Here is a 27,780-nt window from a genome sequence, read left to right on the forward strand (position 1 = left end):
TTTGTAAAATACAGAAAGAAGAAGAGGGAGGTACATGTTCATAAAGGCCTCTTTAACCGTTATACTTTATAGTCATCTAATAGGCAGGAACTCTGACTAAACACTATTTATTTTGGGATGCATGTATACACATAAATACACACATATGCAGGCATGCACACAGATATGAGCATGCTGAAGTACTCTGAATGCCTTTACATTCTACAGTTGCCAAGAGGCATTAAGCAGCTGCCTAATGTTAGCTTATTTTCTACTGTAAGCTTTAGTGAGAAAGGTGAAATAAAATAGGAGGACTATTATAGTTTTCAGTCAGGAATTTTAATTGGCATTAATTAAATTGACTTCCAAAGGGCACAATTTGTAGGGAGCTTCTCCATTTAAATAATTAGTGCTTGTTTGTCAAACATGTTAGTTTTGGTAGAAAGCCAAATTCAAAATAAGGAGATACAGACCAGGTAAGTGTTAACCTTAAGTGCCTCCTAATTGTTTTGTACTAATTATTGGGAGCTTTTATTATGTAACTGTTAATAGTATTTCTTCAGTAAGAAGCACTGCCAACATGTATCCTAACTGAATGTGCCTTTTACATTACAGTTCTCTTGATGAAAACAACATTGATGAAAGTAGGAGTAGTTAGAAAATACTGTAGAGTCAATAACTCTTCCTATGCTATCCTGATGTGAATGATTTCTGGCTTAGTAAATCCAGAAAGTAATTTTATTAAAGCCTTGTTGTTGGTTTTTTTTTATCGCATGGCTATTTTGTGTGTGTTTTCTTTTCAGCTGTTAGTAAATTATTATATTGGAACTGTGAAATACTCAGGCTCTATGCATCCTGCTTAAGATAATTGTTTCCCATAATGGAACTTCCTTTTTAACCAGTTTCTTGCATTTTTTTCCTTTCCGAAGTTTTATCTTATAGGCAAAAATTAACAAAATAAATCCAGATGCTTTTTGTTATTAAGAACACTTCTGCTTTTGTGTACTTTTGATCTGAAGTTACAGAATCTTAATTCAAGTGGCTTTTAAGTGCACTGAAATAAGATATGCCTTCAATGAGTTCTTATCCAGTTCCTGCCCACAACTCTTGCATAAAGATCACTTCAGTTTTATAGTTAAGATGATGCGTGGAGATCTTTGTATCCTGAGTTAAGTAGTGAAAAGATTTAATCAGTGTTGTCTGAGTGTTAAGATTGGTAATGTTAGGTAAATCCTTCAGCCAGGGATATTTTATTTCAGTGATCCAATGAAGGGAACTCTTAGGGGAGAAGAGGCTTTTTTTATTTTAATTTTTCTTTAAATTAACTGATGTTATTGATGTGATGATGTTTCAGAAGTGATGAGACATAAAAGTTTGGTAGAACCCTCTCTTACTGAATGAGCTGAAACTGTCATGACCTATCAAAACAACGCAATATATCAGGAAAGAACTTGAATATATAGAAAAGAAGTACAAGACTTGGAGAGAATCTCTGTTAGGATCACAAAGGACAATCATAAAACAAACTCACTGATTTTTTAAGTGCCATTTAAATGATTGATACCTAAATTAGGAGAGGAAAAGGATATGGGGATTTACCATATTTAAACCAAGAGAGGAAAATGTGGTTGTATGAAGACTTATTAATATCCAGAAGGACTCCCTTTCAAGAGAGCAATAAAGAATGTTAGAAATTTAAGAAATTAAATCAAGCTCAAGTCAACACAGAATGGTTATAAGATTTTTTCCATTCTAGCAAAACTCCTATCAGATATGCTTCAACCTGCTTAGCCTGTTTTTACATTGATATTTTTTCCCTTTGTATTGTCTCTCCAGTATGTCTTGATTTAAGATAATAGGGATTGGTAATTTCACCGAGGAAATTTACTGTATCACAATGCATAGCTGAAGAAAATCTACCAGAACATGACAGTCCTTAATGTTTCATTATTCTACTTCTGAAGCATTTAACTTAAAGCCCAGAGGACCAAGGCTGTGAACCTTCTCTATCAGCTCTGTATCCCTTCCTACTGGGATGCTCTTCTCTAGGCACCCAATTCAGAGGCACTGTGCAAGGCGGGTATAACACATGACACCAGTCATGTGTGGCTAATACATGCCACACATGGTATAACTGGTAAGTATGGTACCAGGTGAAACACTGTTCCCATGAGCCCTAATACTTGTGAATATATTCTGCTAGCCAATAAATGGTCCATCAGGGGTCAGAGTGTCACCTCCCTTAATCCTGGGAAAGGTTTGGCCTTTCATCTTACAGATTTGTCATGTTCAAATTTCCTGGCTTCCTTGCAACGCTATATTTTCCATCCCTGTTTTTTTTTCCTCTTGATTTGCTAAGTTGACATCTGTTGTCACTGGAACAATTTTTCATACTTTTCTGTTATTACTTACTTTGTGTGGTTTCCATTTATGTCTTCTCATAGCTTAACAGCAGTCATCTCAGTAGGACTGAACCAAGGTTACACAGCTGTGTTGCATCAAATTAGACCTGGGGTTCAAAAGATCAACTCAGGGTCTGCGGGTTATGCTCTATCTGTAGTTATTCAGCTGCTTGCTTTATAAAATCAGACTGTATGTATCTTATGACTTAGTGGTCACAGTGTAAAACTGCTGTAAATATTTCCTTTTGTGTTCTTAACCAGACAGGATATAATAATTTTATTTATTTACCAAATATGATACTGAGCTGTTATTATCTCTGAGAGAGAGGTAGAGGGAAAACCCATAGAGTATCTTGGAATATTTATTCATGTATTTATTTCTAGTAGTCTTTCCTTGAAAGTATGCAGCTTCAGATTTCGGAGGGATTTGGATATTTTCCAGTATTTTTTCTTGATAACAACAGTAGAAAAATATATGCTGTTAACACACTTTAAATATAAGCAGGTTTTATGCATTGAATGGGTGTGTGTGAGAGAATTTCATAAAACTGCTGTATTTCCTGAGCATTTTGAGCTTTCTGTGAGGGGCATGGGAAAGCATGGTGAGTTTGTTGCATTTGCTAGCAACACTTGCTCTTTCCCTAGTGTTCGTCACTAGACCTGATGGCCAATCTCTCTCTCAGAAGAAAAGGAGAATAGAACTCCATCTCTAAAGTAAGGCTGCCTGCTCATTTGTCAGACACCTAAGTCCACTCGTCCATAAATACATTAAAAATATTCATGCTGTACTTCCTAACTTGTGTAATTGTTTAATAACTTCTTTCTGAACATCTAATGAAAAGATTAGGATACCTTCCCACCAACCTCATTATGTCGAAGACTGCACTTTTCCCATTAGATTTTAATAAATCATTTTGGAAAAAAGGCTATATAGAATGAATAAAACATAAAATAAAAATGAAATAAAAATTCTATTCTGATACTGGTTCTAAAATGAAATTGAATACAAAGAAAATATCATGTTTTAACCAGAGGACTTGTAAACAATTTTCTTAATGTAAAAAAGAACCTTAAATATATCTTTGCATTCAGGAGCAGCTTTCATTATTCATTGAAGAAGCCAGTATTCTTTTTATTGACACACTTTTTTTGAGATGTTTTAACCTTTTCATGTACACTCTTCTCAGATTCTGTCCAGCTCAAGTAGTAAAAATCCTTTATGAAAAAATATGCAAATAAGACTTTCAAAAGTTGTCACAAAAATAAAAAGTAAACGAGAGAGAGGAGTAAATGAGGCTCTTTTCAGTGAGACAGAAATAATTCCAGTGTCTTAAATTTGGGTTGAAAAGCAGATTAGTAACCTGTTAATCATGTTTATACTTTTTTTTTCTTCAAGTGGTGAGATCTAGTTTTACAGTGGGAAAAATAAATTTAATATGTGGTAAAATATATATGTATAAAATAGAAATTTACAACCAACTGACATCTTTTTAATACTTTGTCTGTAAGTAATAATGTAAGAATGTTTTTATGGGTGGCTGTGGAGCTGGGTTTCAGCTCCATGACTTCAACTTGTGACTAATCATTCATGAATGAATATATTTATTAATCCAATTATAGATCATGGACAGCTGCAGCATAGCAACCACAAGATATTTATTTGTTCCTTGCAGATATGTGTATATTAGATAAATACAAAATGTTCATGTGGACCTATAAGGATTTTGCAGAATTATTGCTCTGTTACAGAAACTTGATAGCTACAGATAATTCATGTTCAGAATATTGCTGTTTTCTTTTTCTCTACCTTTCCCCCCCAACTCCGTATCTCTAATTCCAGTAATCTGTCTGCAATTTGTCTAAATCTTCCTCCTGTTGATGATGTCCTGATGCTTATTCATGTTTGTTTTTATTTATTTTTATGAAACTTGGGTCCAGGAAATATTTTTTTCTTGCATACAAAATGCAGTCATTGGCATTTCAGGACATCAGTTTGAGCTGATACAGGAAGGTTTCTATCTTAATAATTTCAGTCCTTTAACATAAGTATCCATTGCTTTAAAAGAATCATTTCTTGCAATCAGTGAATACACCACATGGCTATTTTATTTTTTGAACTGGAGAAGGGAATGCCCTGGGAAGTCCTGATTACAGCCTTTCAGTACCTAAATGGGGACTAAAGAAAATAGGGAGCAGACTCTTTAGCAGGGTCTGATGTGATATGGCAAGGGGAAGTAATTTTAAACCTAAAGAGGGAAGAGTGGTGAAACACTGGCATGTGTTTCTCAGACAGGTGGTGTATTCGTGTCCCAGGAGACATTCAAGATCAGACTGGAGGGACTCTGAGCACCTGATCAAGCTGTGGATGTCCCTATTCACCTCAGAGGAGTTGGACCTTTCCAATTCAGCTGACTCTACAGTTCTGTGAAGTCGTATATGATCACTGAGCAGATTATCAGCTATTAAAAGCTTGTTGCTCTGAAAGTTCAAATTCCAAAGCACTTTGAAAGTCTAATTTAAATAGATAAGTGAAGAAACCCTCTTTCATCTGGAATGCCAACATCCTTGTTGTAGTTGTGAATTCTTTTATAATCAAGGCTCTTATTGTTGAACAGAAGTATTGAGGCGTTGAGCTATGGTAATATAAAATTCAATCCAAACTGTTTCCATAAACTCTTATTTGACAAAGTAACTTCTGAACAACTTGGTAATGTCCATTAAGTGGGAATATTTTGGCATCACAAAGTTGTGTGGCAACTTGGGCAGCTGTCTCTTCAGACTTCAGAAGCATAGTTCAGTGCCATCCTAGCATGCTATTAATGAGCAAGTCTAAGGCAGAAGTAGAGAAAAAGGAATTATTACTTTTCTCTCAGCCGTATCCCATTCCCAGAGTTCCAGCATGGTCAAGCCTCCTTGCAACAGTTTTCTGTGTCTGACTGTTTTCAGCTAACACTTTAGGGTAAATGCTCCTATCAGCTTGGTAATCACAGTCATCTTATCAAAAACTTAATAAGCTGAAGTACAGAAGGATGTTCATATGTTGAATTTATAACCAGATGTTGTGAATTCATTGCAGTAGAAGAAAATTAATTGTAAAATACTGATGTCTGTTTGGGTTCAGCATTGACTAGGAAAATAGACATGTGTAGGTATGTATTTCTTTTAGATGTTGGCTAAAATGTTTCATCTGTTAGAATGAAAACTGGCAGCGTTTTCATAATATATGCATGTTTCTAAAGATGCAGGGAATAAAAAACAACCACGCTTCTATTTGGTTTTGCAATAGGCATCTTGTCACTGACAAAACATGTAGGCTTAACAGGGAATTGAAAACATCCAGGCTGAGGTGTTAGAAAATAATTGCTTTATGGAACTAATGTTTATCTCTCAGAGGTCACGGCTTCTTGGTAAAAGAGAACTATCTATGCTTGTTACGGGGAACTTCATATTTTAAGTTTTACTTTATGGGAAAATAGAGGTATTCTGTAGATTACACCTTCCACCTATGACAGAGTATTAAAAAAGAAGTTAAAAAGAATAAATGTATTGTATTTTTCCTGAAGAACTTGCAGATAAGATCACTTGAAATCTTTACATTGAATTACTGTGAGAAGGTGAGTTGCTATTATAATACATTTTACTGTTTTGTACTACAATAATATGAAGCTCTGTTAAAAATCATGAGAAAGAAAATAAGAGGAACCACATTAAAAGCTATAATTTTTGAGCTAGTTAAGGACTACTTCAAACACAAGGATCAAATAAAATATGTCCAGCTGTGCTGATTCTCCTAAGATATTAGAAACTACCCATTTCAAAATTGTTTCATTTTGTTGCTATTGTTTATATGTATAGACTGCAATGCATGTCTTATTCTAGAAAGGAATGATTACCTGAGCTGGAAAAAACATTTACTGGAGATAGATACATGAAGCTTATCTAGAGTGTGAATGACCATGTAGATATCAGTCTAACCTCTGGAGAACCAACCCAACCTGTCCTAGCATTTTGCTTCTGAAATTTAGAACTAGGATAAGCATGATGCCTGCAGTTCCAATTTGTTTTCACTGTTTTTGTGAGCAACTGCTTTAAAATTGGAATGAATAGTAATTATCACATCAGTATATTATTGTAACCTGTTAGGTTTTGAAGAACTATCACTAATGAAAAATGCAATTGAAATGGACCAGGGAGAACATTTCTCATGGCTTAAAAGTGGCTGGATAATGGTGCCTGGGGAGCTTAATGGCAATCTTTAAATGAATATTCCAGCAGTTATTTTAAGTTCTTTTTTCCAGAATTTGAAAGGTTTTTAAAATACTCAATGACTAATTTCACTGAAATTAAAGCAGTATCACACTGTTAAAAATGCTACCAAACTGAACAGAAATAGGAATGAAATTAAATATCAATGAACCATTAGGTGAGTACCTTTAGAGGAAAACAGGTGTAACTCAACAGCGAAAAACATGGCACTGGCATCTAAACCACCATTTAGAAATAAAATAAAGTAAAAAAAGAAAACCTCCCCAGACCAAACAACTCTTCTTTATCTTACATTTTGAAGCAAGAAGCTTCACTACAGGTATATCAGTCAGAGGATTTAACATGTTTTTTATCAAAAAGAATTGAGTTGTAGTGAGGCAAGCGGCAGCAAAATTTATGGAAGATTAATTTAAAAAACTGCAAGAGATAAAACGGCTGGCTGTTCTGAGGCAAAAACATAATTGGAATTATATTTTTGAGTTTGTTATAGGTAACTGTCTTTAATAAACACCTGGCATCAAACATGGATAAGGGAGCAAACATACAGTAATTTAGGACTGATCTGTTTATCTCACTGTCAACCTTAGCAAGCAAGTTTTGTGATGAAGAAAGGAAAAAGAGGACTTGACAAAAGTGACTCCAGTGCATTCTTTAAAGTTAGTTTAGAATCTGGGATTTAAAAAGAAAAAAAAAAAAAAAAAAAAAAAAAAAAAAAAAAAAAAAAGAACAAACAAAAAAAAAAGGTAGACTGACTACAAAAAAATCAATGTATCTGCTTTCTAGTCATTAAAAAAAAAAAAGTACTACGTGATCTGTAGAAAATATAATTGCTCTTGTAAGCATCTGTCGAACATTAGTTCTATTATGGATGTTGCTTAAGGTTTCATGATGGTCAAATTGTATAGTTCTCCTCGTATGAGTTGTACTGAAATAGATGACCCACTAGCTCTTCCTGTGTGGGTTAAGTTTCTTTTCTTAGATAGTTTACAGTATCATGTTACTTATTGCACGTTCACTTCCTTTTTCAGTAACTTATCTTTGAGTCTCGGTTTATACTGAATCCAAATTGTCATTATTATTCTTTATAAAATAAGTAGCACTAATTTTGGTTTCTGTGGTTAGAGATTGTCAAATCATTAATATGAGAATGTCTGACCTTGGGGAAAAATTAGTTAATGAAAAATTGTAGGTCTTTTGAAAATCATTTTGAGCCATTTATGATTAACTAGTTAGAAAAACTTGAGTTAGTTTTTACATCAGTTATTTTGTTGTGCTATTTATTTATTTATTTATTTTAATCTAGCCTGCATTAATTCTTTTATGATTAAAGTTCATTGCTGGCACTGTGGGTCTAACTTGACTAAGTCTGACTTAGTTGACTTTTTCCTCTGCCACCATTCCCTTATTAAAAAAAAAATAAAAAAATACAGGAAACTTTTGGTAGCTCATTTTTTTTTTTTCCGAAATAATATAGATTACAACCAGTTGTGCTCTAAAATAAACTTTTAACCTTGAATATGCAGACAGTGAAGCTCTATACAACACTCTTTGTTAGGTTTCTGCATATGACCTGTAGAATGACAGAATGCAGACTTTGATACAAAATGTTTTATCTTCTTCTAAATAAGTATTAAGATGAAAGTTTCCAAAACTCTAATGCAGAGTGCATAGTTATGTGAGAATTGTTGTCCCTAACTTCAAATTCTTTTTTTCCTATATTGAGACATCTAGCTAACTTTGCTGGGCTAGTCATACTAATTTAAGTGGAACTGCGATGCAAGTTCATATGCATGATATGTTTCTAAACTGATTTGTGTTGACAAAGTACTTGAGGTAGAAATTACTAAAAAGAACATTTCTTATTTTCATAAATAATTATCTTCTTGTAACAGATAAGCAGACTGTTTAATTTTCTATCTGATTTTGATACTAGCCTGTTTGACTTTTTGATCAAATGGTTTCTTATTTACCAGTTATTTTAGCAGCTTGGTTCATTTAGCTGATGTGATGACACTTGTTTATCCATGACAGCTCTTGTTATTAATTTCACATAGAAGGTTTTCCATTTCAAAGAAAAAAAAACTGTGAAAAAAAGCAGGAGCTTTAACCAAATTTTTTACACACGCACACACACACACAAATTATTTATCTGAAACCAGAGATCAACCATATTTTCACTTCAATAATTCATTTTTAGGTGTTTGGTGGTTTTTTTTCTTTTTTTTTCTCCATACTTTTCCATTGTCAGTGTGATAGTTTGCTTTCTTGACAAATTCTCTTGTTTTTTTTTTTCTCAAAAATATATACATTCTAGGTGTTTGTGGGACTATCTTTTTCCATCTTCTCAACTTTCTTGTCGGAGCTTTTGCCCACATTCAAAGAAGCTCATAAACTGTATTCAGCATTAGCTATGCTTAAGGAATACAACATGCAGAACTGCTAAGAGTAGATATTCCAGAGGACATTCTTTTCACCTGAGACTTTTTAAAAATTGTCAGTTATGAGCAAGTCATTTTTTTCCTCCTTCCTTGAGGGTTGGAAGACCCTACAGAGGGATCTGGATAGTTTGGATAAATATGCTGAGGCCAATTGTGTGAGCTTTAGCAAGACAAATGTCTTATTCTGCACTTTGGATGTGAAAACCCAGTCCATTTATACAGGCTTGAGGAAGAGTGGCTGGAAGGCTGTGTGGTAGAAATCTGGGCGTTTTAGTTGACAGTCATCTGAACATGTGCCAGCAGTGTGTTCAGGAAGGCCAGTGGATCCTGGCTTATGTCAAAGTAAGTGTAGTCAGCAGAAGCAAGGAGGTGATTGTCCCTCTTACTCGGAGTAATACTCCACTTTAAGTTCTGTGTTCACTGTTGGGCACCTCACTACAACAAAGATACTGAAGCCCTGGAGTGTGTCCAGAGAAGAGCAATAAAGTTGTAAATGGTCTGGATCACAAATCTTCTGGGGAAGAGAGGCTGAGGGAACTGGGATTATTTAGTTTGGAGAAGAGTCTCTGGAGCAACTTTATCAGTCTCTACAACTGCCTGAAAGGATAGGTACTGAGGTAGGGTTTGGCCTCTTCTCCCAGGTAATGGTGATCAGACTAGAGGGAATGGCATCACCTTACATCAGGGGAGATACAGGTTTGATGTTATGAAGAACTGCTCCTGAAGAGTGCTGAGGTGGTGGAATGAGCTGCCCAGGGAAGTGGTGGAGTTTTTCATGATTAGGAGTGATGTGCTAAGTGATGTATTTTAGTGAGCTTGGTGGTGATGAGCTGATAGTTGGACTAGATGATCATTGTGGTCTTTTCCATCCTTAATGATTTTATAATTCCAGCCATCTGTGCTCCAAGGTGTGTAGCTTCCAAAGTTTGCTTTATAGAGTAGAAGAGCCTCGTGAAGGTCTGATATTAAAAACAAAACAAAACAACAACAACAAAAACCAACAGGAAACTTAGTAATTTATCATGTTCTTTGGCCTAAGAAAACTTATTACCCCTTGCAATTGCATTATCATTCCTTATAATTCTCTTCAGGCAATGCAATTCCTGCTCATCTCCTTAGTGAGCATATGTATACCACAGTTCTTAAAAGCAGTCACTGTGTTTTGTCAAAATATAGAGGCAATATAAACCTATCTGCTATTACTTTATTTAAATTGCATACTAGTTTTGTGCATTTTAGTTTCGAGCACTATAGAATTATTCTATAAATACTTTGTCATCAGCATTTGCAAGGTAGCAGATTTCTGAGATAAGACTACTTCTATATTCCTACTCATAAAATTACTGATAGGAAAATATTTTCATGAAATTGTAAAATAGTAAACGCTGTTTTGGTAAAGAACACCACTAAATTCAAGCCAACTTTTTAAGCTAGAGTTATGTAAAGTTTCATCTATACTTATGTGAATTAATAGTTTTTGTCAGGTATATATAGTTCAATTTTATGTCTTTTAGTTTTTTTTTCTTTAACCTTTAACTCTTACTTGGAAAACTACCCTGGATTATGTTCATACTTATCAATTATTGTTGCTGTTCCTTTTTATTTTTTTTTTTTTTTATTTTTTTTTATTTTATGAAGAGAAAAAAGATGACAAATACATTGCTGTGCTCACTAACTGAATTAAACTGCATTGTCTTCTTGGATTCCTCTGATTCTTCATGTTCAGGAAATGTTGATACATCCTTTGCAAAGAAGAAACTTAGCATTAATTTCCATTTTTACTTCTAAAATTATCAAATATTTAAACCAGTATGAACTGTAATTGGCAGAACATCTATGTATCATACATCTATAAATGGTGTAAATGGTGTGGTGGGTTTTACAGTTCTAAGTACTAATTCTCTGAGGTTTGAATGAGTTAGTTTGGTAAATACATTTGATAGCAGACTTCTCTGTGCAAGTTAGACCAAGGTTTATTATCAGATAAACAGATTTCAGATGTTTCAGTGGAAGGATATGGCTTTCACTACCCAAAATCATTAAATAATCCGGAATGTGACTGCTGTAGTTATGATGAGCATTTCCCTCAATTTTTCAATGAGGAATGTGAAAAGCCATTGTTATGAATGTTTGTTAAGGTTACATCCTAATTGTTTCTGTTCTGCCTTCATACAAAGAAGGGATCACTTAGAAATATCAAGAACACAGCAGTTCTGAAATCTTGCCCTGTGTTGATAAAATATCAACAGGAGATGTGCAGAGGAAGCCAGTTTTGTTAGTTTACTGCAATGTATGTGAAAGTCCTTTTAAATAAAATGCATGAGATACCAATGTCAATTGTTCATCTGTTACAAACCTTTCTATATGCCTAAAACATTTTCAGTCAGTTTAGTGTTGTTTTCTGACTTGAGAAAGATCAGCTTTACCATGCTTTCATTTTTTATTTTTATTTTTATCAAAAAAAAAAAATATTTTTGACATTCAGTTTTGAGTGTAATGCAGTGTTTGCACTTTTGAGTATAATGCAGTATAGCATTAGGTGTGAGACTTTCAGAACCAAGAGATGGCTCCTAAATAGAGTATGGTTGCAGGTGTTTCTCTTCTGTTACCTTCTTCACTGTGAGCAGCTTTGCTTTTGACAAGTGTGTAAGCATAGGCTTGTAGCCCATGGATTACTGTTTTTCAGTTGTAACAGACTTAAAGGATTTGAGCTAAGCTAACACAACAGTCTTCAAACCCACCAGGTCTTGCCTTGAGTCGTTTGGAGTTGTAATTTAGCCTGTAATAGCAATGACCAAGTCATTATTACTGACTTCTTTTTACATAAATGTAACTTTGTGGTGGGATATCTTGTTTTATATATTTTGTAACCAACAAAAAGTAATAGCAGCTATTTACTCTGTGTTTAAAGAACTCTCTCAGGAAATACAGTACTGTGAAGTTAAGCAAAGTTCTCAGTGAAGAAGAAAGAAGAAAGGAAAACCTATGGAACAAGAAAGCTAAAAATGAGGAAGAAGGATACAATCACCCTTCCTAGTATACGCCTTGGGATAGTCACAGTTCATTGTACATAGTTTCCTAGACTATCATACTTAAGATTCAGAAGGACAGTGGAAGGGTGAGCATGAGAGAAATCCACATATGGATTTTCCTGTACTTTTATGTATATTGAGATACCTTGCAGATATAAATAATGTGTGCTAGCTTATTCCATTAAATGTCTGTGTCTCCAAATATTTCCAGAATAAGTTTTCTTAAAGTTTAAATCCTTCCATTTATCAATCTGTCAGTGATGTTACTGATTGGTTACTGACTGGTTACTGATTATTGTTGAAATGACTGTATTGATTTTTGTATTGAAAGTATTTGAAGATTGCAGCAGTAAAACAAGAAAGATATCGTCTATCCATCTGTCCTTTTCATAAAATACTTTATACTTTTATCTATGTTTATATGGTATGCACAGTGGGAATTTAACTCTTTTTCAGAACAAAACAATTTCTATATAACAATTTTTATGTGTCATGTCATTAAATAGAGGCCTTTTCCATTCTCATCTCATCACCATGCTCAGTGGTGTAGCAAGCACTTGGATACTTCGACAGAAAGGGAATGAAAGGGAAGAAAGATTTAAATCATGCAAATAAACCTTCAAACATAAAGGTGTTATTTCTGACAGCCTGAAATCACACACTTTCCATTTCATTGTAGATATTTCTCTCCCAGATGTGTTACTTACCACTCCAACATAATCCAGTCACTCCCTGTTTTCTATATACTCTATTGTGAGCATCTGTAATAAGACCAGGTAACTGCTTTGGTGTTGTTAGATGTAGACATTGAAAATAAAAATATCTTTTATTAGGAATTCCAACATATTCCCTGATCATTTCTTATTGCTTTACCATTTTAAATATAAGTTCTGTAAAATCATAGTACCTTCATTACCTTCATGCTCTTAATGTTGTATTCAGATGTGGTATAGTTTTTATTTGTCTCTTTAGTCTTTGTATCTTTTTTGCTTTGTAACCATCCTGTCAGCATCTACAGAGACCTCTAGAAGTGGTTCCTGTAACTAAATTGCCTTTCCCTCTTGAGGTCTCTGATTTAGACTTACTGTTTTTCATGATTTATTTTCCCTTGTTTAATTTTACAAATGCAGACTTGTATAAAAAAAAAACAAAGCCAAAAAACAGAATACAAACAACAACAACAAATACTTATATTAAGTGATAGGTACTTAAAAATGCTGTTTAATGGTGTTCCTTCCTACTTTTATATTGTCTACTTATTTTTATTAGTTAACTCTACCAGGAAGTGTTTTGGCAAACTCAGCTTATTTGTGGCATATGAGCAATTTCTTGTACTGCACTAATTAACAGGTGTTATTTTTTTAGTATGAATAAAATGTTTTGACACTATACATGGTTCTGACTTGTGATAAAAATGTTAATACTTTAACTACATTTATTTTTTTCAGTGTTTCATTATTAAACTTCTGATAATTTATTATAAAATAACGTTTGAAGAAGTACACTTTCAGAGTGATAAGTATTAATTCATCTTGTTTCAAAGAATTGTTTGCATTTATTTCAGTGCCATGGCAGACAAAGTAAAAATAATAATTAAAAAAAAATAAGCAAAATGTAAAAATTCTAATTAGAGGGAAAACTGAAACTGCTTCTGTCTTGAAGAATCAAGGGGCTGCCAGACTGTTGAACCAGATGCACAGTCCATTAAAAATGAAGCAGGCTTTTATTATCAGTATTTTTCAAGACCAGCTGCAGTTAAGAAAAGTGTTATTTTCAGCTAGAGCTTATGAAGGATATGGAAAGCTGTCTTTGCATGTACTTTCCAGCAGAAGAAGCATTTTCTAAATATCAGCAGTGTTTGAAATACTACAAAAGTTTTGCCAACAAACAGACGGTACTGAAAAATAGAAGAATGAATATCCACAGGCATAAATATCATTAATATATTTAAACTCTACTGAGTTCTTCTAACTTTCATAGAATTGTTGAAGTTGGAAGAGATCCCCAAGGGCCATCTAGTCAGACTCCTCTGCAGTGAACAGGGGTGCTTACAGCTCTATCAGGTGCTCAGAGCCTGGTCTAGCCTGAACTTGAGTATCTCCAGGGATGGGGTTGGTGACCTGTAGGGCAGGCTGTTAATCTGAATGCAGTGGTGTTTTCTTGAAAGGAATAATATTTCCAGTGGATAGCTCATACATCTGTGAGGGAGAAGGTAAGCTGTGGTCTTCCAGAATTAGAATAATTGGGCAAAATTAGTGATGGTTTCCAGGCTCTTGGTTCTATCAACAATTTTATTAGCAAGGAATTATTCATTTGTTAGTAATGAATTAATGTTGCTAAAAGCTGATAAATGCCAAGACCTACTCAGAACAAATGTAAGTTTATATACTAAGAGATTGCTGCAATTTACTAATCATTAGATTCTCTAATTTTGCTGAAAACCACTCTAAAAGATTATAGTTCTTTGTGGTACAGCAGTAGGATTTGTCTTCTCTGAAAATTACAATAATAGTAATTTTTGTGTGAAATTATCACATATTTCCTTTAACTAATGATATAATAAAGAATAGTGATTTTTCTATTTGTTTTTATTATAGTTGTTGTATAATAGTGCTTCATTTGTAGGCAATGGTCACTCAAATCCCGGTCAAATCGGGAAAAAGAGAAACAATAATTCCTTGTGGTGTTATGCTGGAAAATAGAGTTCCTCTTTCTGTTTTGAAGTAGTTGGTGATAACTAGCCCTCCCAGGTGCTACATATTATTGAAACCATAATAATAATATAGTGCCTAGTGCTCCAGAACCACCAAGATGGAGCTCAGTGCTTGCTGCTAGTATTTCAGCTCTACAGGGAATGTGACAGATGAAGCGAGAAGTACAATCTTATGAAAAATCTCAATAGAATTAGACCAGCTGTTTTCTATAAATATTCAATAGCAACCAATAAAAAATAACTTCAGAATTTTACATGCAGGGACAGCACATAGAATTAAAGAGCATAATATGTTTCTAGCTGACAGTATATTCCTGTACTGTCTTCTGGGAGCACTAACAGGAAGACACAGTGGGTAGGGTTCCTCTTACTTCTCTTTTGACCTCTGTGTATAGTAAATTAGCTTAGGCTTCCATTCTATATTATTGAATAAAATAGACTTCTTAACTGACATATCTGATTCTCATGTGAGTATTTAACATCATGTTTACTGTGGAAGTAATTATTAGTAATTAGTAATTCCAAGATTTGTTGACTATATATTGTTTTATACCTCTGCTTATTAATGGACTGGAATGCCCTTTATCTTCACTGCATGATGAGAAGATTCATCATGCTCTTTCCTTCTGAGTAAAAGAGTAGATGCTTATATCAAACCCTTCTATTTTCTTCCATCATTAATTGCATTGCCGTCTTATTCCTGTAATTAGTCTTTGTTAATGTGCTCTTGCTTTCATATTCTTCACACACTTATCTGTATTTTCTGTAGTCCTGCAATTTGTCAATTTTTTGAAGTCGTAACAGCCTTCTCTTTTGTAACTGTTGCATTTCCTTCTACAGAAGCAGGCTAAGAATTCAGGTAAACCATTTGACAAGATAAGCAAGATGTCTTGTTTGAATGTACTTGTTAAAAAAAACGAAAACAAACAAACAAACAAAAAAAACCCACCCAACCTGATGTTCTACAGTTAGTAAAATGTTAATGCTTTATTTTCCTGTGCCTGTTTGGGCACAAGGATAGGCTGAATATTCAAGAGTGTGGGATCAGTTATTTCCAGTTGAAAATTTATCTAGCAAATTCATTGATTCTATTTAAAATACTAAGAGTATCTGCTTTTTTGGAACTGCCAAATATTTAGAACGTAAAACTGTAGTTTTGGATCTTCTGCATTTGCAGATTTGTAGATTAATTTAGTGTGAAGGGGAGATTCTTCCCCTTCTCCCCCAAAGAAGATTGACTCCTTGCACATTATAGCCAATTGAAAAAGTGTAGCAATGCAGACTGCTTTCCCAGTCTTTTTTTGCAAAGTTTCAGAATGTAGTGAATGTACAGCTGACATGGTAATCTTCTCTCATACTTAATGTTGAGTAGAATTCTGGTATTGTATACAGAATAAAAAGAACTACTTCTAATTAAATCATGGGCAGTTAAAATTCTATTTAGTATTGATCATGCATTTAACAGCAAAGTCTCCAGGATGCCAGATCACTATCTATTGACATCCCAGCCCCTTGAGAGGTAATTAATGATGAAGCCAGAGGTATCGGATTAAACATTTTGTTTGTGGTTTATTCTGTCTGTAGGATTTTCTTCTGGCCTTCTTCGCAATGATCACACTGAGGAATAAACCTATGGCTTTAAATTAAGGTGCCACAACTGTCACATCAGATAGAAAAGCACGTTATTTCTTTCTGCAATGAATAAATAGTTATGAAAATCTAAAAAGCTTTTTGAGAAAATTTCAGCTACGTTTGTGCAATATGTCTTGAAGAAATAGCTGTTTGTGTAACTTCTAAATATTTACATCTGAGAATAATCGTAGTGGGAAGAAAATCTGTTTTTATGTAGTAAATCTTTTGGAAGTTTTTTTAGTAATCTACATGCATAGTTGTAAAGTAGCATTTTAAAGTTAGTAAACAATCAGTGATCTCCCCTCCTTTCCTTTTAAATGAGGGTCATTGTACTCCACTGTTAACATGTTAATAGAAGACAGTATAGTGATTTAATGTGGCTAAATTTTTCCCTTTTTTTTTTAAATTTTTTTTTTTTTTTGAGATTGATTGAAATATATTAACGGAAGAATGTTAAACACTTGGCAGTGGAATGTTATACAACTAAAATCTATCATTAGGTTTTTTTATTCGTTTACATAGTTCATTAAGAACACGAACTTCAAATTTTAATTGAAGCTCACGTAAAATAGGTTGATAGTCATGCTCTGAAACATGAAAATATGAAAATGTAAGCTTGATTCTTAGTAGTACCCAAAAAACTAAAGCAGTGTTACATTTTGATGGACATGGAAAGCAGAACACTGTACATTCACAACTTGCATGCCACATTCAAATAAGAGGCTGAAATAATAACAGAACCAAACCAAAACAGAAGCATATTAGAAAAATATGAAGAAAGATAGAATTCATCCAATTTAGGGAGGTTCCCATGAGGAGTAAATAAATAAATTTAGATTCTTCAAGTGGTGAAACAGATGACTCATGGGAGGCCATAGTAGAAAGCTAAAAAGTCGTGAAAGCCATGGAAAAAGAGAACAGGAAGGTACAGTTTATTGACTCTTCAACACAGGAACTGGGCTGTACTTAATGCAACTAGCAACAGGAGGGAGCACTTCAGAAAAGCAATTGAGCTGTAAAACTGCTTCATGTGGATGCTGAAAATTACACAAGAAGAGTCTATAAAGAGAAAAAAAGAATGACGTTGTTCAGAATCACTGAACTGCGAATTGCTGGAGGCTGAGAGAATTATCTGGGAAATACTACATGCATGTCCTGTTAAACCTTTTCCTAGATATTACATATTGGCTAACTATGTTTAGGATCGGGTTATCTTCTAGTCTGATGTGGGCTTTCCTGTCTTTTATATTTAAAGGATCTACTGAACACAGATACAAATATTACTTGCTAGTATATTCATAGTGCAAGTTATCAGTGCCTGATGAAAATTCTACCAAAGAGTTTAAAGTTGAACAATAAAATTTTAATTGTCTTCCTACCAGGTCATAAGTATTTGTAAAATTTGTTATAATTTACTTCCCCCCAAAAAATTCACAGAATATCTGCACCTTGCCATTTTTATTTAAAGATGCTGCAAATCAAATTTATATAAACCTTCTACATATTATATTGCTCTCCTGACTTCATTCATTTTACATTACTTCAGAAAATACTTCCCCACCCAAGGGAACTGTGAGATTTGATCTCACACTTCTTTGGTCCACTGCTTTACCTTCATCATAGCTTCTTTTTGTGTTTTCTCCTTAGGAAAAAGCTACTATAGACATTACAAAACGCATAATTACTGAAGAAAGAAGTAAAATAGTAGTGAGAAAAACAGAAACATATCAAAGATTAAATGAAAATTTCCTTAACACACAGTGTTGTTTCATCCTAGAAAGAGAAGAATGAGGAAAAAGAATCTGATCACAAAATGTGGAAGCCCTGATATTAAATGATTACCATATTTTAAAACAGTTCAAAATATTATGGGGGATGTAGACTTTGTTAATAATGAATCTTTGTTCCAAGTATATTTATTTTTGCCTCGCCATACAAACTTAGCTAAACATAAGTACTGCGGTCATAACCCAGTGTTTTCAGAATCGAAGCTTTAGAGAATCAGGCTGAATGTTTTTCACTGAATGTTTTCAGGAATGAGAGGTCAGTTATGCTAGTCCTGAGCTTCCCTCAGAAGAACCTTGGCATCAGTGAGGTTCCTGTATTTACAGCAAATCACAAAACAACACTGAATTATACTTATTTTTTAATGGAAAATGTACATTCTTGAAAACTGCGGTTATCCCAGAAAAGGAAGTTGGTAATTACAAACTGCATTGCATTTGATATTCGTATCTGAGGAGCATTATTAGGTTCCAGAGGAATAAGTTTCCTTGTGTCAATAGGCTAAGCGGATTTTGGCCCAATCCAGAGGCTATATATATATGTATATATATATATATATTTTTTCACTTGGAGAGGAATATTTAAACTAAATTTTAAAGGCATTCACACAGGAGGGAAGATGTTCTAAATAAAGAATTCTATTGAGATTGAATGCTATTGTTCCAAGGTTTTACAGCACATATTATCTCTTCCTAGTAAGATTCCACTCTCCCTCCTACTGCATTTTTAAATTGAAATCCTTTTGTGGAAAAAATGTCAATTATGCTTGTAATTTTAAATGTTAGCAAATTATGCCAGTGAGCAAGATTCAGAAAAGAGTCGGAAATAATAGTTTTACGTTTCCCACAAATTGAATTATGTGTAAGTATACTTCTGTAACTCCTTTGGATTATTGCCCATGGCATCTCAGAGGTTAACAATACATGCTCAGAATATAAAGAAAGGTGGTCAGGAAAAAAAGTCTGAAATTTTCTTTTGATGTTTTTGGGCTATAATTGACCTTATTTGGGACCTGACGTTCATAGTCGTGTCAGTGGCCAACGCAGAGGAGTTTTTTGATTAAAATCAACCAAACAAAAGTGCACTTCAATACAGTTCAGTGCAAAATTATATGCCATGCAAAGGAACATCAGTCGTACTTTCAGAGAATACCACATATATAAACTGACGGTAGGAGTCAGTGAGAACACTGAACTTTTTGTCATGTTGCAACAGTATTGTCTAATGCATTCTGTGGGTGTATAAATAGGGAATGACAGTGGGAAAGCAATTACTTGGTTTTATATTTATATGTTTACACATAAATATTATCATGTGTTACCTTACTATAGATATGATATCAGGCTAATATTGAAGTATATTTGTGATGATTACCATTAAAAGAATGAATAAGGTAAATAAGGAGACATACGGACATTAGTTTGATGGATCTGGAGGGACTGAAAGCGTCTCACCTATTTATCTTATAAAAATAAGGAGGTGATTTGATTACAGTCCACAAATGTTTTTACAAGGTGAAAATAAAAGATTAATTAATCAGGAAAGGGCATAACAATGACAGCTAGTAGGAAGATGAACCCACTCAAATTCAAATAGAAAGTTAGAACCCACTGGAGAAAATAGATGATTTTCTATTAGAGCACATACAGAGGCAACACCTTCTATACTTCTCATGTTTCAGAGGAGAACAATATCTCTCCTAAAAATCGATTTTTGTTACTGTTTTTTGTGCAACCCTACTCACTGCAGTTCCACATGTCTTTAAATACTAATTTTGGACTAACATAAAGTCTTATTTTTATTTCTTATTTTTATTTCTTATTTATTTTTTTTTCTGAATAAAATAATCTGTTTACAGCTAAAGAAAATGTTTCATAAAGCCCACTTAGGTTTAGGATCATTTTGACTTTGATGTTTCCAATTCTGAGAAATAATACTGATAATAATCTCTCTTTTTTTTTTTTAAATCTCTTATTACTTATCTCTCTCTCTTTTTTTTTTTTAACCTGTGATTACTGAGAAATATTTTTTCCTATTAAACGATGCCAAGATATTTATTGTATTCTTCCCTCTTCCTTACTCACTTTCACATAAAACATTCCTGAAAATATCTACAAATTTTTGGCAACACTGAAGTGTTCTGCTTTCTCCTGACAAAAGTATTTGTCAAAACTAAATGTATTCCATATTATTATTAAAGTTATTTAATTTGCAAATTCTTTGGCTCAAACTAGAGCAAAGTTTAATAGTGAAAATCAAGTAAGAAGGATACTTTAGGGGCCTCCTTTAGAAAATGCAAGATTTTCCTCCTGTGTGACCAGGAATGTTATCGGAACCAAAAAAGTACATAATAAGTTGCTTTGTGTAATGGTCTCTCTCTCTGTTCCTCCTCTGTTACTATAAAGGTTGAGAAAGGTTAAAACTCTGGTTGTGAAAAGATTCAGTATCAGAATCCATCTAATATTTCTTCAGTAGTTAGTCTGTCTCTATCTTTTTACTAGAAATCTCAGAAAAGTTCACCTCTTTTATTCCACTCTTGTGAGGTTCAGATCAATACAGCTGTGGGTTTTGTTTATGAAGCTACCTGTAAAATGGGCTCCAGATAACGCTAAAGCACTAGTGTCTTTTTAAAATTCTGTTGAGTTATATTTAGTTAATAAACTTGTTCAGTTCAGGATCAATACAGATGATGGACTGTTTATATGATGCTTGCTAACTATTATAAAAAGCTTCTGAGAGAGAGGGAGGAATAGATATTTGGTCCTTGTGCCTTCCTGAAAAAATACAGAGGCCAAAGTAACCTTTACATGTAGAAACAAATGTATCATTTCTCTCGCATTAAAATGATCCTAACAGTAAATATTGGAAATAAAAATGAAGTCTGAAACATTATTGTGAAGAGCTCTCTTTATTTATTTATTTATTTATTTATTTATGTACTTATTTATCATCCAGTTCTCAATAGAAAAAAATTGCTCAGAGTTTGACAAGAGGCACTGAAAACAGGAAGTTATAAGGACAGATAATTAGGTTTCACAGAGATAATTTATGGAAGAAAGTTTTTCTTCAGTGGAGTTGCAATATTTTCCTTTATACACTTTGATTTGAGTGTGGTCAAGATTATATTTTGTGTTAAAGACATCTAAGACTGCACAAGAATTTTGTGAGTAGACAGTGGAAAGCATTAACAAAAATTATAACTGCACATAATATACTCCAGTAAGCATTAATTGTTAAAATGACGGGTCAATCAAGGTCTTCCAGGTTTATGACAACATAACTCCACGCAGTTCTGAGAAGATAATTTGGGCCATTAATATATTACGTAGAATTCCCCTAAATGAAATGAGTAAATTGCTAACACTGAGCCACATTAATTAAACTATGTCTTATTAATTACTTGTATACTTCTAAAGAGGCAGTCAAATGTTGAAGATATGGTGTATAACATTTAATGATGTCCTGTTAAAAAAACATCCTATTATACTGTTATATCCTTTATAAAGTGTCTGCTCAATTTATTCTACATGACATTACAGATCCTGTGTATGTTCTGGATTTCTGTTCTTTAGAAGCCTTGTATAGGCTTGAGGGAACATTCATGAAGAAAAAAAATGCTTTTCAATGTGTGGAGGATTCTTTGTCACAAAACCAGAAGATGTTGTGCTCCCTGCTGTAAGCCTACTCAGTTCTCCCGTCCTGCTCCTTACTGCATTGTAAGAGGAACTTTGAGCATCTAAACTGAGAAGTCCATGCTAAAACTACTAAAAGCTGTCAATTATACACATCCATGATGTTCTTTGAAATCTCGACTCCGTTTTAATGCCTAGGACAGTTTACTACGTTATGGTAAAAGTCAGGAATTATTTTCTTCCAACTTATTTTCAGTATTTTTCAGGTTTTTTTTTTAAGCAGAAGTTATTTCTTTTTGCTTAGGTTTTGTTTCTGAAACAAAGTGGTTGCAACAATTCAAGCTGATAATCAGATGACAGTCTGTAATTAATATTTATATATATTTGGCTTTTGATGATCTGCTTGTACTTTTGGGCTTGAAAAAAATTATCACTGAAAAAGGGTTTGCTTCGGAGGGAAATGGAGAGGAGTAGTACAGAGGGTTTCTGTGAGAAGAGACCAGGGGCTACAGGTTCCAGTAAGCTCCAAAATAGACCCAGTGCTGGGCAAAGTTGACCCCATCAGTGAAGCTTGTGGCATCTCAGTGATAACGTATTTTAGGAAGGATAAAAAATACTGCATACTAGCTGTGAGTCAGGACTAAGAAAACGTGTAGTTGAGAGAAGCCGCCATGCAGGCATCTGGAGTAGTGCAGAAGGAGGGCAGGAAAGGCTCCAGCTGTGGAGCAGTTGGCCTTGAAGCCAAGGAGAGGCCTTCAGAGGAGGAGACCATTCCCCTGCAAAAAATCTCTGATGAACACCTACAGGGGCTCACAAAGAATTCCAGCCACTGCCATTGAACTAGTCTGATGTATTGTTTTCACAACAACGTTGCAAAACCTGCTATTTTTATGGTTTTCTTACCCTCTTTAAAAAAAAAAATATTAAAAATTAATATGTTTTGTTATTTATGTATTAATGATATTGTATAATTTGATGGCTACTCTGAAGGTTTGCCTTCTATTTTATGATGTTGGCCTATAGTGTCAAAGGTGGATGTTGGTAGTATGGAAGCAGACCAAACCTTCCCACCAATATCCCTTTATGTTTTGTTGCAATATGACAGATGGCAGCAGAGGGATAATCTGACAGAATGTCTTGTATGAAGCAAAAATATGTCACTGAATTCCTCCATGTGGAAAAAATGGCACCCACTGACATTCACTGATGCTTGCTGAACATTTATAGAGACTAAAGAGTGGATGTGAGCACAGTGAGGCAGTGGGTGTTGTGTTTCAGCAGTGGCAACAGTGGGTCACCTCTGCTGGTGCAGATTTTTACAAGCATGACATGCAGGGTCTTGTTCATTGCTGGAGAAAATGCACAGCTGATGGTGGCTGAATTGGAAAGTGTTGTTTTGTAGCTAAAAATTTGCTCTATCAAATATAATTGTTTTGCTCACTGTGTTTATTTCCATTTCCAATTACTTTTGAACCAACTTACTTATATATATGCGACCCAAGACAGTTCCTCCTTACTCAGTGCAGCCCAGGTGAGCCTAAAGATTGGACACCTATGATGTTTTGTCTCTTTCTGAAATACAGAAAGCAATAGTATCTAGAGTATATGTTGCAAATAAAAATTGTTAATATTGAAGCACAGTGTACTGAAATTGATGGGATCTGACTCTTCAAAATATTTAGAGTATTAACAGATCTTTGCAAAGTATCTCAAGACTACGCTGACCCTTCACATTTCTTACTAACTGTAAATAGACTTTGTGACAGAAATATTTCTGTTCCAAGCTTCATCAAACAGCATATGTTCAAGTGCTGGTCATATTTAAGATTCAGCAAAAAAAAAAATAAATCTCTGTTACCCTTGAGATGATTTGACTGTTTAAAACTCATTTTTATTAAAAATAAGCTTCCTAATTTTCAGGATTTCTTAGGAGATAAAAACAAAGGTATCTTGCTCCATTTGTCAGTATGGGTGTACCTGACTAATTGTCCAAGAGCAGAGAAATAGGACTTTGGCATTCAAAAAGAAAATAATGAAACAAATAATGAAACTGAGTAAATAATAAAATTCCCTGATGGGACAGAATTTTTTCAGGAATGAGACAATAATGCCATTTCTCCACAACTGAGTTTCATTATAAAAACAAGGAATCAGACCACAAATAAAACAAAGAAGCACAGTCCTATAAAACGTCACACTACAACCGCTGCATACTTTCGTAACTAAAGAATGAATGTTCTAGGAAGCCGTGTTATCCAGTTTAAAGCACAACACATGGGGTAAAACTAACAGATTTGTTCATATTTAGATCAGCAGTAAATTTTGTCCAGATATATTGAGCAGCTTAGTGTACATTTGTGAGGAACTGTTTATAAATGACTTTCTCAAATTGTCTTTATTGCTGGTGTCTACTTTCCAGATCCTTTTTATCTTAGGAAACACTTTGTTATTCCACTATGGAAACAAACTGCATGAAAGTTTGCTATCTTAGTGTCCGAAGCAGGGAACCCAGAAGGATAGGAGGTGGGGCACAGGCTTGACACTGGGACTGAATTCTGCAGATAGTTCAATAATGATCACTTAAAACATGCAGGTCTGGGTCAGACTGGTTTTCAGGGTAATTAAGAGATCTTCTACAAATCTTTGTAGAAGTGGAGCTGTAGATCAGTGAAAAAAAACCATCATATTTCTGAAGTATTTGAAGTGGTGATGGCCACCTGTAGCAATTTCCATACTCCCAAATGGAGGATGAAATCAATGATCACAGGACCCAGAGGTGCAGAGGGAAGGTGTGCATGGCACCATGGGGCATCCATTATTTCTCTGAGCAGCCTGTGCTGGTGCATTACCATTCTTTGAGTAAAGAATTGCTTCCAAACATCTAACCTAATCTTTCAGTTTAAATCCATTCCCCCTTGTCCTATCAGGATCTACCTGCATAAAAGTTGGTCCCCCTTTCGCTCGTAAGCTCCTCTCAAATATTGGAAGGTTGCAGTGTGGACTCCCTGAGGTCTTCTTCCTCCCCAGGCTAAACAATCCCAACTCCCTTCAACCTGTCATCATTAGAGAGATGCTCCAGCCATGCTTGATTGTTATGCTTATACACTTAGAAACACTGACCAGATCTTGCTGATTTCTTTTTGCTAAAAAGTACAGTAAGTACTGGTTCTTAACGTGCTCCCTTTATAGAGCCTTCTTCACAGCTGTAAAAGTATCTCCCTGAATATACAGGCTAGGAAGATTTCCTGCACTGTGATATTTGACTGTTAAAAAAACCCCACAAATATCCAAAACTGCTTAAGGTATTTTTCTTTAAGATGGTAGGACTTAATAATTTTGCTATTAAGATGCAGAAAAATATGATTATCTCCATTTTGCAATTGGGTAACAGAAATACTGATAACTTCACTGACATTGTGCGTAAAAACCTGCCAGCATGTAAAGCTAAAGTTAGATATTTTGACTTCTCCATTAGCTTCTGCAGTGCAGCTACCAAATATTTTCTGAGTCAGTATGAGTTGTGTTGATTGTGATGTCAGATTACATTGTGTACAGACTCAAGGATCCAGCAGGACAAAAACAAAAGTGTATAAACTACGTAAAGGGTGACATACGATGCAGAGTATGGAAGAATGACTTCCTCTGCCAAGCTGCAAAAGCAAACTGGACGTTGCCAGGGCATTGCTGATCTAATTGAAAAAAAAAAACCATTTCATACTATAGAGGCTGCAAGTTTGACATTTTTATGTTACATTTTGTTTTTTATCTGTGAGAATCCAAAAAAGAGTGGATTTTCCTTCTATGTTCCATGGACTAACTGGTTTTGGCACTTAATAGGATGGAAATGAAAGAGGTTGTGCTCAGCTCTGACATTATGTATTGCGCTACAGAAGAGGTTATTAAGTTATAAATGCAAAAAAAAAAAAAAAAAAGAAACAAAAAAAGATTATTTCATTATTAATAAGCTAGACATAGAGAAATATTTTGACAGTCATTTAATCTGTAGATGAATCACTTCAGCATGAAATTTGCAATTCACCTCTTTTATGGATTATTGGCCTACTACACTGGTTTTATTGCTTGTCTACAGAGGAGTTGCTCAAGATTAACAATAGTCTAGAGCACAGAATGACTATATACAGAATTCTATCTAATTTACTCTTTTTTTTTTTTTTTTTTCCTTTTTTTTTACTGTTTTCATGTGCCTTTTGGCTGTTTATAAACAAGGACAAGAAATTTGTCTACTTGGAATAGGTCCAGATGAAGGCCACTAAGATGATCAGTGCCCTGACCACCTACCTCCCCTATGAAGAAAGGTTGAGAGAAATGGGCTTGTTTAGTTTGGAGAAGAGAAGGCTCTGGGGAAACCACATTGTGACCTTTCAGTACTTGAAGGGAGTGCATAAATAGGAAGGGGAATCACTGTTTACCTGGGTTGAAAGTGATAGAACAGGGGGAATGGTTTCAAACTAAGATGGGGGAATTAGGTTAATTATTAGGAGGAAGGGGGTGGTGATGCACTGGAACAGGTCGCACAGAAAGGCTGTGGATGCCCCATCCCTGGAGGCGTTCAAGACCAGGCTGGATGTGACTCTGGGCAGCCTGGTCTGGTTGTTGGTGACCCTACCCAAAGCAGAGAGGTTGGAACTGGATAATCTTCAACCCAAGCCATTCTATGATGCTGTGGTTCTATTTATTCTGCTTTAAAATGGTCATTTTCTAGTTCCTGTGTTTGGTATATTAAGTTTTTATTTATTTATTTATTTATTTATTTTTGCTTTTCCAGTCTGCTTTTTAAATAATGATGTTCAGGAGAAATTAGTTTGCCGAATTTGGTATCCATCAAATATTATGAGCTGAAATCGTACCTCGTGTGATTTCAATGCATTCATTAGTGTTATGTCAGAGATTAATATAACCTTCTGAGTTTTTATTTTGGAAATGAGAATAAATAATTGAGATTGGTATTCTTGGAACTGAATATCTTACGAAAAATTGTAAAATGGGATAAAACGATAAATATTTATCAATAACTTTATGAATCCATGCTTTGATTACCTTATTTTATTAAAATATGGTTTAAGGTTCCATTATAGATAAAGTCGTAGATTCAGATGTATTTTTTGCCTATGCCTTTAGTTTCTTCTGGTTTTGTACCTTCCCACATCTCTGTTATGAAATACCACTAACATCATTCCTCCTCTTTTTCAGCCCTCAAATAGCCTATTGTGCTTCTCCAGAGAACTTCACAGTAGAGATATATGAGAAATAGCACCATTTTTTGACATTCTGTCCAATGATAAAATCATGTCATTTATCATTTTCTGTTCTTTAAGTGAACTGGATAAGGGTTTTTAATCGATAGTTGCCACCTCTAATTACATCCTTTGTTTTCCTGTCTCTCTGGATTCCTACTAAATCATTAAAAAATCATACACTCTACCATTACTCATAAGAGTACACTGCAAATATTGAAACCCCGAGGTATCCTGTAAATGGAGAGAATTTTAACAGAATGGCAAGCTTTCAAGGTTTTGATACAAGTATATTCATTTCCTTATTTATTTATTTATTGGTAGAAACTTTCTTATTGTATGTATGGTTTCATATTCAATATTTACATTTAAATGTCCAAAAAGGTTAAGGTCTATTTTAACCTTATACTCACAACAAGTATTCATGCTGATAATGATCTCTGGATGAAGAGATTCCTATTGAGCAGCTTGCACAAAAAGTGACAGTGTAATTCTAACAAGCACAGCTGAGTGTATTTCTACTTATTGGGGGTTTTTCTTGAAAAATAACCTTTAAAAATGGTGTACCTTTGAACAGGTAGAAGTTTTCTATTTTTAGCTATGGTTGTGAGTTTTTATTGTTGTTAGGTAAACATTAATACCAGCA

This window comes from Coturnix japonica, chromosome 4, assembly GCF_001577835.2.
Source record: "Coturnix japonica isolate 7356 chromosome 4, Coturnix japonica 2.1, whole genome shotgun sequence".
NCBI lineage: Eukaryota > Metazoa > Chordata > Aves > Galliformes > Phasianidae > Coturnix > Coturnix japonica.